This window comes from Ictidomys tridecemlineatus, chromosome 7 (genome assembly GCF_052094955.1).
Source record: "Ictidomys tridecemlineatus isolate mIctTri1 chromosome 7, mIctTri1.hap1, whole genome shotgun sequence".
Lineage (NCBI taxonomy): Eukaryota > Metazoa > Chordata > Mammalia > Rodentia > Sciuridae > Ictidomys > Ictidomys tridecemlineatus.
Window position 1 is genome coordinate 179,037,605 of NC_135483.1, and position 11,628 is coordinate 179,049,232.

At 46.4% G+C, this 11,628-nt stretch overlaps 1 long non-coding RNA gene across 1 annotated transcript in view; it reads left to right on the forward strand.

Moving 5' to 3' along the window:
- Nucleotides 1-11,274, forward strand: part of LOC110598801 (uncharacterized) — a 28,941-nt gene extending 17,667 nt beyond the window's left edge. The window contains exons 3-4 of the long non-coding RNA XR_005725831.2: nt 3,235-3,364; nt 10,514-11,274. This is a non-coding gene — a long non-coding RNA (uncharacterized LOC110598801). The remainder of the gene's footprint in view (nt 1-3,234; nt 3,365-10,513) is intronic.
- The last annotated feature ends 354 nt before the right edge of the window (nt 11,275-11,628 follow it).

Genomic DNA, 11,628 nt, shown 5'->3' on the forward strand with positions numbered 1-11,628 from the left:
AATCAATTAATTGAACATTTATTGGGAAATGTGCTAAATTAGGGGAGTATTGAGAAGGACCAGGCAGTGACTCAGGTTCTTTAAGTTTCTCATTGCCACCAGCTGTTTTTTGGGGGGAGGGGCAATGGGAGAGTGGCACTGGGAATTGAACTCAGGGCATCCCACCACTGAGCCACATCCCCAGCCCTATTGTCTCACGGAGTTGCTTAGTGCCTTTCCAATCTACTTTCTGGTAAGAAATCGGTCTCCTTTATGAATTTACTCTTTATTCCAGTGTAAAATCCTTTCAAGAGAGGTCTCCTGTACGCCCTGATCGGATGTAACTGCCATTTGGGTAGTTACGATGTCATGAGATCCTTTCATTGTATTTTCATACGATTGTAGTGATTCCTGATCACCATAGGAAATGGGAAATATAGAGAAAGTACAAAAAGAAGAAAATGGAAGTCACCTCTGTTCTCATTACTCAGAGAAAATTGTGGTTGAGAGTTTGTTCTTATTTCTGACAGGCATATTCTTTAGTTTGCCGAGAGGCAAAGTAGTGTGGAGGCAAAAAATTAAAATCTCTGAAGCTCTGTGGCCTTGCACAAGTGATGAAGCTCTTTCTGCCTCAGTGGCTTTATCTGTAAAACGGGGACAAGCATGGTACCTACGTTGGTGGAGACTTAGTGACATAGTACATGCCAAGGGCTTAGAGTAGCTCCTGATATACAGCAAGTGCTCAAAAAGTCGTAATGTTTAGTGTTATTATTTGTTAATACAAGAAAATGGATGCCACCGTGGTCCCTGTTCTGTGCCATCTGGAGGACAATCAGTATTCTCCCCAATTTCGATTCCCAAAGCATTGCTGAATAATGAAGATTTTTCTAGACTTCCTTGGGAGATGATAGAGATGTTTGCATTACACCATGCAGCAAATCCTGCCTTGTCCACACTCTTTAAACATCTGTGCTTTCTCCAACCTTGTAATCCTGGTGGAAATTGTCTCATTCTCTCTTTTCTCTCTTCCCCAGCCACCTGGCACTGAAGTCGTCCCCCCCATCTCTTCCAAAGCTCATCACAGAGCTAGCAGCTGCACACAGCTCAGCTAAACTGAAGAGCCCAACCCGGACAAGCACGCCCCTGGGGCCTTCTCTTATTGTGCTTGCATTTCCACACATGTGTGCACTTATGTCTCGGTTTGCATACCAATGCGCATGGATGGGTCCCCCAGCCGGACTCCTCCTTCCTACCCTGCTGGTGTCTTGCTTTCTTCCCTTAACACTGTACTGTGGGCACGACCGTTGCACCACGGCACACCCATATCGCAGAATACTGGGCTGCCATTGCAGATATTTTTAGGGATTCTTTTCTGGGTGCAGACTTCTTATATTTTGTTTTTGTCTTTTAATAGGGAGGAAGCTCAAGGCTGCAGGCACTTCAGGCAAGAGATTAGCCAGGAAAGCGACCCACCATCAGCACGCGCAGTCCTTCAGCCCGGGCTCCCAAATACCAACTCCACCATTTTCACACTCCTTCTTGAACTCCCTCCAGTTCCATCTCCGTTGGAACATGCCTTCCTGTCTTTCTGGAAACCTCTCTTCATTATCCTTTGCCTGTCTTTTCTCTTCTACTTGTCCTTAAAGATACAGGGTCACCCTAGGGTTCTTCTCTTCTGGTCTCCCGTTTCACCTGCCCCCCTGGACCACCTTCTCTGTTCCCCAGACTTCAGTTACGATCCACATACCTCAAACCTGCAGAGTTTTTCCTAGAGATGAGAGCTTTCCCCTTAGATCTAGATACTTCTACACGCAGTGGTCAGAGGGCTGAGTGTGACTCCCAGGACTGAGTGAAGCTCAACATGTCCTGATGATGGCACCCATCCTTCCGGCTCCCACCTGCTCCCCATTTGGTCTCTATTCTGCTGACACCCACCCCATCCCCCTCCTTCTCCAGCCAGAGAACATCTACACACAGGCTTCCTTTTCCCTCTCGGTCCATGTCCAATCAACGTAAATTTTTCGTAAAATGAAAAATTCAATTCAATCAAAGCTTCTACCTTTTATCATGAAATTCCATTCATCCCGTGTCTTTGATTTCAAAAGGCTCTTTTGAAAGAAAATGGAGGGGATAGGAGACGGCAGTTGTTTATGTCTGCTGGCAACATCTGTGAAGGAGACACTGGTGATTTCTACCCAAACCCAGGGTCCCTTCCACTTCCATCAGGTTCCCGTTTGTTGGGGTCTCCACCCTGTCCCCGACTCCAGAGGGCCATCCTGGTCGGTGAGCCAGCAGTCCCACGGCTGTGGCCATCAGTTCCTGGAGGGGGTCTAGGACTAAGCCCTTCATTGCCTTTTTCACTGTCCTCCCTTCCTGAGGACACCCTGGAGTTTTCCAGAGGCTCCATGTCACGTGGGGTGGTGACGGAGGGAGCACAGAAGCAGAAGGGGGTGTGCAGCCGCCTTCTATTAGACTGGAATGAAACAAGAGCTGCAAAAAAAATGAGGAACAAAGTCGTGCTTCTTGCTAGATTCTTTAAGAAACAGTTATTTTTCCTAACAAGTATATTGTTTACGTTACTGTGTAATGAGGAAATAATTGCTTTAAAATGAATTGATAAATAGTAGAAGAATTCCCAAGTGTTGATTTCTAATACCTATCTATAGGTGTAACCCACCTGCACGAAAGCTCTCCATACTTTTACACAGTTGTTAGAATTTTTAAAGGGTCCCAAGTCAGAGAAGTTTGAAAATCCCTGGACTAACCTGGTGGCATTCATTGGTCGCATCAGCGATCTGAATTAGCCCAGTAGATTCGATGATGGAAGGATTTTAACTTCTGCTTCTGGGGCAGAAATTTCTCTGCTTTCTCTGTTTGGAATGTGAAGGCTTCTCATCTCTGTTGCCACTAATTGTCTTTTCCGGTTGCGACAATATGGATAGAAGGCTGGAGACAGGGAAAGATCAAGATAGAGAGGGAGTGCCTCAAGACACCTTGGGGTGTCATCTGTCTGCTGATGTGCCACTGCCCAAGGCCATGTACCTTTGTTGTTCTGGTGACAGGAGAAGGTGGCTCTCCTGAGAGTTTCAGCCCCTTTGATTTGGGTTCCCCACCACTGTCCTCAGGAGCTCCCCTAACTGACAAAGTATTTGGAAAATGAGGAGTTGACATGCTCGTATTGGCCCCCAAATTTGGAGGACTGTTTGCTTTTGTGTAATCTATAAGCCACAGGTGATCCATGGGGGTTTCTTCTAGCCAGAAGAACCACCAAGGAGGAAGAAGAAACTTGGAGAGGAGGTAGCGGTCGTGCCACTCAGAGGCTTCACCACCTAGAGATGTGCGGTGCAGACAGAAACACAACAGAAAATACGGACGCCGTGGACTGGTAGGCCTGGGGTGCCCGCACCCCTTTTCTTCTGTGTTCTCGGGCTCCCTTCCTCTACCTCTCTAACTCTCTTGGCAAATCAAGCTCTGAAAATCTGTTTCTGTAGATGGAAAATTTTCCCCACTGTGTGGCGAGTGGTAGATTCAACTTCAGAGCCCTGGGGCTGAGGACAGCCTCCTGTACCCACGGCCACATCACCAAATTGAGAAGGAAGAGGGGATGGCACAGGGAAGGAGTCACCTGTGGTCCTTGGGGGCTATTCCCAGAACCTTTTCCTCTTGAGGGAAATTGTGTTAGTCTCTGTTTTGCTGTTATTCAGGACTTTCAAAGGATCTTGAAGGTAAATTTGGGGACTGTGTGTGTGAGAGAGAGAGAACATGGTAGAGAATCCCTTTACGTGTCTTTTGAAAATGTATTCTTGCCTGTTTAAATAGTGTTCTTCCCCGTTCATCCCCAGTTTGGTGTCAACGGCTGTCACTGATGCTTTTCTTAACAGGACATTCTGTGTCCATGGCAGGCATTAAGGTGAGAAAGGAAATAGGAAAAGAGCTGAGGGACTTAAAAGAACAAATTGAACTTTTCTTTAATAAATTGCAAGTAGGACAGTCAAGGTCGCTCTTGCTAGAGAGATTGGGTTGGTTAGAGACTCCTTGTGCTCTTTTTTTTTTTTTTTTTAAACAAAAAACTGCTATGAAGACACAAAGCACACTCGACTTAGGATAAGCCCTGGGGAGAATTTATGTCCAAGTTGGGATAATCAAAAAAGAATTTAATTTGCTCAGTGCTGGAATGAAACCAAGGCTGTATTCAGCAATATTTGAAACCCGCTAAAAGTTCGCCAATGAGTTGGCCAGTTGTATTTATGTTTGCATCCGTTTATTTACATTTTACATTGCACTCTAAGCTCTGTGCTTTTTTAATTTAAGAAAAGGGTCCTAAGTAATTATTTCTGTCATAGTTTAAAAATTTCAACCGGCAGAGGAATGGAAAAAGCATTTTCTAATCTTCATTATTTACTCCTTCCCTCTCAGGGATCTTTAAGCTGAAGAGTATCCGTTAGTGAATTAGAATAAAACCACAGGGTAATTACTTTCTGGGCTTCCAACGCAACACGAGTTGTTTCCATTGTGAGAATGCTGGGAAGTTGCCACAAATTTAAGCCAATTAGGGTAATAAGGGAAGAAAGAGAAGATTAAATTTATTTCCATCTGATTTAGCTTATTAATTTCTGAAGGGAGAAGAGATTTCCCTGCCGTTGACCTTCTGGTTTTAACCCACGAGTCCCTTCTGTTCTCAAGATGGGCTGGGGGTGGGCTGCAGCCCTGTCTGTCTCCTGGCCCTTTGGAGTCCACCCCAAAGCGGGGCTTTGAGGAATCAGAGTCTGTGAACGAGTTAGTCTCAGGCCCCCTCCATTGGCCAGGCTTGTTCTTCAAGGAAGGATTCAGCAGGAACAAACCAGAGCTCTTGGCCTCCCAAGACTCCTGTCCTCAGGGGGCAAAAGAGACCAGAAACGCAAGTAAACCCATCAGTCAAATAATTGATCAGGGCTGCAGAGACCAAGGGATGGGGACACAGGGCAGGAGGTCACTTCCCAGCAGAGGGGACAGCAAGGGCAAAGACCCGGGGCAGCCACACACTTGGGGTGTGTTGGAGAGAAGTCTGGCAGGATTAGGGTGGGGAGGGGAAGAGTGCGGTGCTGCCCACGTCTGCTCTCCTTCACGCCCTCCGTGGCCTGTGCCTCCGAGAGCTTCCCACTTTCTTTTTTACTTTTCTTTCTTTCTTTCTTTCTTTCTTTCTTTCTTTCTTTCTTTCTTTCTTTCTTTCTTTCTTTCTTTCTTTCTTTCTTTCTTTCTTTCTTTCTCTCTCTCTCTCTCTCTCTCTCTCTCTCTCTCTCTCTCTCTCTCTCTCTCTTTCTTTCTTTCTTTCTTAGAAGAGAGAGAGAGTTTTATTGTTCACAGCAGGGGATCAGCCTGAGAATAGGACTGACACTATCCTCTGGCAGTTAGAAGAGATTTCACAGTTTTTTTTTTTTTAATTCATTGGTTCTTTTCAGTTCTACATGACGGCAGAATCCATCTTGACATAATTTTAAAAACATGGACTATATCTTGTTCTAATTCAGTCCCCAGCCTGCTCCCTTCTCTCTGCTGATCTCTCTTTTATTTACCCATAGTTATTTTTTTTTAAAATTAATTTCTTGTGGATGTACACGATGGCGAGACCCGCTGTGGTGTATGAATACATGTACGTAGGAAAGTTATGTTAGAATCATTCCATTGTCTTTCCTTTTCCTATGCCCCCTCCCTTCCTTTCATCCCCTTTTGTCTAATCCACTGAACTACTCTTCTTCTTTTTTCTTTTTTTAATCCTCCTCCCTTATTGAGGGTTAGTTACCATGTATCAAAGAAGAAAACATTCAATCTTTGGTTCTTTGGGATTTGGCTTATTTCACTTAGCATGGTAGTATCCAGATCCCTCCATTTACTGGCAAAAGTCATAACATCATTCTTCTTTATGGCTGAGTAATACTCCATTGTGCATATATACTACATTTCTTTATCATGGGTTGAAGGGCACTTAAATTGACTCTGTGGCTTAGCTATTAGGAATCAAGCTGCTATAAACATTGATGTGACTCTGTCACTGTAGTATGCTGATTTTGAATCCTTAGGATATGTACAGAGGAATGGGATAACTGGGTCAAGTGGTGATTCCATTCCTAGATTTTTGAGGCATCATAATACTGCTTTCCAGAGTGGTTGAACCAATTTTTAGTTTTCTCACTTTTTCTCTGCCTAGTTTACTATTTTAAAAAAAAATGCCAAGGAGGGATTTGTTAAATTCTCATGGCTGGTACTGCTGGTGGTTCTAGCCAAAGAATAACTAAATAAATATCACCGTCTCCAGCACCTAGCGAATATGGCTTTCTTATTTTCTTCTTAGATTTAGGGCTTGGCTCACCCATAGTGACATGGCTGGAGTGGTCAGTTCTTCTTCGGGGTTTTCCCACTTCTAGTTACACTTCAGCTCGTGTTGGCTGAAAGGTGGTATATGTGCATCATGGGCCCATTGGGAGGGAGGAAGGAAGATTCTAGGCTGTGACTCCAGGAGTGGCTGCCATGGGAGCTGCTGCTTCTGCTGGCCTCAGAAAGCTGCCGCCACTCCTACCTGCCCCAGGTCCACCTGCTTTTGCTACAGGTAAATGGACCTTCCACTTAGGTCCTCTCGTTCCTCACAACTTGGTTTCAACTCAGAGTCTTGAATGAGTGTTTCAGGTGAAATAGATCCCAGATCACATCCCAAACCTTCACTGAGCGGACACGTGAGCCATGCAGTTTCTGGGGTGGGGACCCCTGCAGTGGAGGATGCTCTGTCATGGCGGGTGTGGATGCTGAGCATGGCAGTCTGGTCTGCTTCATCTGCTTTCTGAACCCTGGGGCTCGTTCTGGTGATTCCAGCGGTTTTCTCTCCTGTGCTTGAAGATTGGGGCAGCTGGAAAACCATAAGCAATTTTTCCTTTTCAGATTCTACGTTCAGGGGAGTGTGCTCCCAGGCAAGATTTGATCTAGGCTGGGCCGGTTTAACCTGCCAGAAGTCTGGAGGAACCCAGAGGAAAAGCTAATCAAAAGAGATGATATTCAGGCTCTAAGCCCCAAGAGGGGGAAGTCATGGTTGGTCTTGCTCATTTTTATAGTGGCAGTATGAACACGGAGCTGGATACAGTGAAGGCACTCAATAAATATTTGTTAAGCAAACAAATGAATGAATAAAAGAAGAATAGGGAGAGGAGCCCTTTGGCATTAAACCCTAGGCAAATTTATAGGAGCTTGTGTTTGTTTAGCAAATGCTAATAACGCTTGTTATCTGCCAGGCATTTCAAATATTCTCAGAGCTTCACAAAAATTAACTCATTTAATGCTCATAATTGCTCTATGAGATGCCTACTATTATTAATCCCATTTTAAAACTCAGGTAAGAGAAGTCATGTGATTTGCCGAGACGTGGTGGAGTTAGGAGTCCCCTGGACTGGGTTGCCTCCAGTATCTTTGTTGCCCTGGGACTTACCATTATCCATCTGACTTGTATGGAGCATCCTGAGTTTGCTCAATGTACATTGAAAAGCACTTGTCTTATTCCTTCTTTAGACTGTCTCCCAGTCTCTTCCAGTGTCCACTAGGCTTTGCCTGCCCAAGTATCTTTCCCTCAGTTTCCCTCCTGTCCCAGATGGGCCAGGTGTCCTGCTGAGCCAGCAAGAGGCTTGGCCCCTGAATGAATTCCAGGGCAGGGATGTGGCTGGGAGAGACATCTGCAGCCCTCTTTGGACCTTTGACTGCCCTGATTGCTACAGCTCCCACAGCTCTCTCTCTCTCTCTCTCTCTCTCTCTCTCTCTGTATGTGTGTGTGTGTGTGTGTGTGTGTGTATCTGTGTGTGTTTCTTTCTGGAAACACTGGGGAGACCATGCCAGCAATACAGAGCATCATGTCCCCCACTGTCTACTGGGACCTGTGACCGACCTTCTCCGTGGCTGGTTTCTTTGCAGGTAATAGGTGTCCTGGAAAGCCAGAGAAGGAGTTCTGTCAAAACCCTCTGGCCCAGGAGAGCATGGTATTTACAAATGCTCTGGAGAGCAGCTCTTTTTACAGATTCAGCCTGGATTGTTTGCAAAAACAAAACAACAAACAAAAAACCCCAGAGACTCTGCTGGCATCCTCACAGATAGCACAGGGCTACAGAGGAAGGTGTCCTCTTTGCCACTCAAACAGTAGGGGCAGGGAGGAGTGGTGTGTTCTTTCTTCAGAGTTCATTCCATCTATCCCCCTGCCTCCAAGTAGTGCAACTGTCCCTCAGCTTAGATAGCCGTTTTGAGTTCCCTTCCTTCTGGGAAGGCACCTGGCAATGAGGAAGTCCTGACATCTAATGCATCCTGCTCCAGGACTGCAGGAGTCTAGCCCAATGGCTTTTGGTGTAGGGAAAAGCCAGCCACACGTGGATTTGCTGCCCTTGACAAAGGGTTTCCCACACTACGAGGGGGCTGAGGTTCCCTTTGTGCAGGTTTGGAAGTGCCCTTGTGACCTTGTCTCAGGCCCAGAGAATTCTGTATTCCTGCACTTGCCTCTCTTTTTTGAGTCACAAAACTCCCCTGCTCCATCTCTGTGAAGTGTATTTTTTCTTTGAATTTTTTTTCCTCCCTTCAGTGTTTACATGAACTGGTTGAACCCATCATGTGGTGAGTCCGTGTTTATATTTGCAGAATCATTGCCCAGGGAAGTTCTGTTTGCATCAAGGTCACCCCATCTCCTGGGCTTGGCTGCAGCCCATGCTGGGGTTTCAGCAGCAGTAGCTCAGCACACCCCGGGGCCATGCTCCTCTTCTCGTTTCTCTCTCTGCCCCAGGTTCAAGGTCCCTAGTCCCAGGGTGCCTCCTAGACTAGAAGGAAGAGGCTAAGTTAGCCTCCCTTCCCATCCTATCCCAATCTAGTTTTCCCAGGTGTCTCCTTTCTTAGGATCTTGCTGTTGTGTATGGTCTTAGAGCCAGACTTGGGTTGATGGAGTAAATGGAAGAATTTAGAGATTCACTGTTGTTCACCTCCCTTTTACTGGGCTGATGATGTAGGAAGGTTGAAACCATGAACTAGGTTCGTGGATAATTAGAATCATGCCTTTGCTAGTTACTAGCTGTGTGGCCTTGGACAATACCTCTAAGGCTCAGTTTCATCATCTTAAATGAGTATAATCATACTAGCCCTTAAGATTGTTAGGGGGATTAACTTAGGGGATGGGCATAACATGTTTTGATGATGATGATGGTGGTGGTGATAATAATAACTATTATGGACATAAGGGATTAGAAACTTTCCTCCATCCATTTTCCTCCTCGATTAGAGAGGTGTTTATCAACACCCCCGCTCTCCCATTTACCACTCCCTTTAGGAGTCTTCGTATACACTGATTTCTTTATCATTTCCTCCTTTCCCCATATACTCTGTGTCTGTTCACATACTGTGATGCTTTAGAGATCATGAGTTATTGTAATAGTTAAGATCCAACAGCAACATTGTCCCTGTGAAAAATGCATGTATTAGAGAGAGGTTCTTCTCTCTGGGGAATTGTGCAGGTTATTGTTGGTCTTCGATGGAATGGCAAGTCAAGCCCAATATAGCCCTTTTGTGGGGCTGGTTGTCCACAGGAGAGGAAAATCAAATGCTTGTACAATAATGGGACTCAACTGACCAAAAGGGTAGGGCAAGACTCTTTACCCCGTATGTACCCTTCTCCCACCTGTTTAGGCCTGTCTTAGAACACTGTTGGGAGAATCCGGGGACCTCTAGTCACTCATCATCTGGCACCTTTCTTTCCCTGGTATCTTTAAGCCTGAGAGGCAACCAACATCCTGGTGCTGACTGTAGGCTGCGTGAAGAGCTCTGCCTGAGACAGTGAAACAGAACTGACTTAGGAAGCGGAGACCTATCTGTAGGGAAAAGAGAGAGGCTTCCTGAAGGAGGGAGGCATTCAGGACAGGGATACTTAAGGAGCAGCTTCTCGAGGACATGTGAGTGACCTGAGTGCAGGTGGGCTGACTTAGGGACAAGGCAAAGCCAGGAGAGCCACCGTCTGACTGTCACATCCACAGAGCCCCCAGGAGTTGTGCAACATGGTGGCCCTGCACGCGACCTCTTCTTGTGAACACCTGAGCCTTAGATGCTGAGAGAGTCCGCCTTCAGAGTCCAGCCTAGATGATCATTTCATTTTCGTTTTCTCTAATTCACATATAACTGGAGCTCGGTGTTTTAGTCTCATGATGGCCAAGCAAAGGAGAGGGGGTGTTGTCTCATCCCAACTCCTGCCAAGTTCCAGGAGAGAAGGGGTAACGGCCTCGTGGAAGGAACACGGTTCCAGACACTTGGGAGGACCAGGATGTGGCTCCAGGTGAAGGCTGTGGCAGAGCATCCCAAAGGACGTAGGAGAGAAATGACGCTGGATCCAGCCCTGGGGACACCTCCCTGCGCCAGGCTCTCCTGGGAAGGGAGGTGGCGCCCGCGGGTACCTCTGAGTGACAGTTTTCAAGTGCTTTGATTTACATTCTCGGCCCACAGCGTAGACGGCAACGAGGGTGCTTATCACTTAGCTTCTGTCTATTTCCTTTTCCAGGTTGGGATGGCAATATTCTGGTCCCTTCGGGTCCCTTCTGGCTCTGATGTCCTGTGGAACCTGAGAGAATTTTCGGTCAGCTCCACCTCAGTGTGGATGTGCCCATGAGAGTCTTTCCTGAAGAAAGCGTTTCTCACGAAGAACTTGGTGTCCCGGAGAGAACAAGGTCGCGAGAAGGAAGACAGAGTACAGAGCACGGGTGTCGGCGTTTCCTGGCTCTGCCTGCACCCCACCTTTAGCTTTTCCTCCAATGGAACCATACGCGTCCAAATTTTCCCAGTCAGAATGTTTTGAGGTCTTTGCTCTTTGTTTCCTAACCGTTTGCCTTCCCCCTTAGACTTTCCCTAGAGTCCTCTGTGGTCACTGTCCCCTCTATGTATGCTTCTCTACCTACGGTGTGACATTTGGCTAGACAACAGCATCCAGTTTCCTGGATGGGAACTAATCCTCACCCAAAGTGAGATGTGTCAGGGGAGGGCACATCCCAGGGAGGCTGTGGGGGGTGGCACATGGTGTGAATACCAGCCTGGATAATACAAAAACTCAACATCTGGATTCAGAAGACGGTGGCTGTAGGCCTGGCTCTGGCCCTGACGGTCCACGTTACTTTGGGCAGCCCATCTAGTTGCCTGAACCTAGATATCTTTATTTGTGAAGGGAGGAGTGTTCAAGATGGAATTTGAAGTCCTTTATTTCAAATATATATATATATATGTATGTATATGTTTTCTGTTGCTGTAATAAAATCCTGAGACTGAGAACTTTATAAAGAAAAGAGATTTCTTTAGATTATCATTATCATTCTAGAGATTCAAGAGCATGGCACCGCCACCTGCTCAGCTCTCTTGAGGTCCCTGCTCCATCACAATATAGCAGATGGCATCTTGGTGGGTGTGTGGGTGAAAGAGTGAGATCAAGGGGTGAGGCAGAAAGCCAGAGACAAGGGAGGGGACAGTCTTGCTCTTTGTATGACAGTCCATCTCTTGGGAGGGAATCTGGATCCCACAAGAACTACATTAATTCCTTCTGAGTGTGGCACACCCGTGATCCAACCACCTTCCACTGGACCCCACTCTTAAAGGTTTGAACCTCAACACCATGACATTGGAGACCAA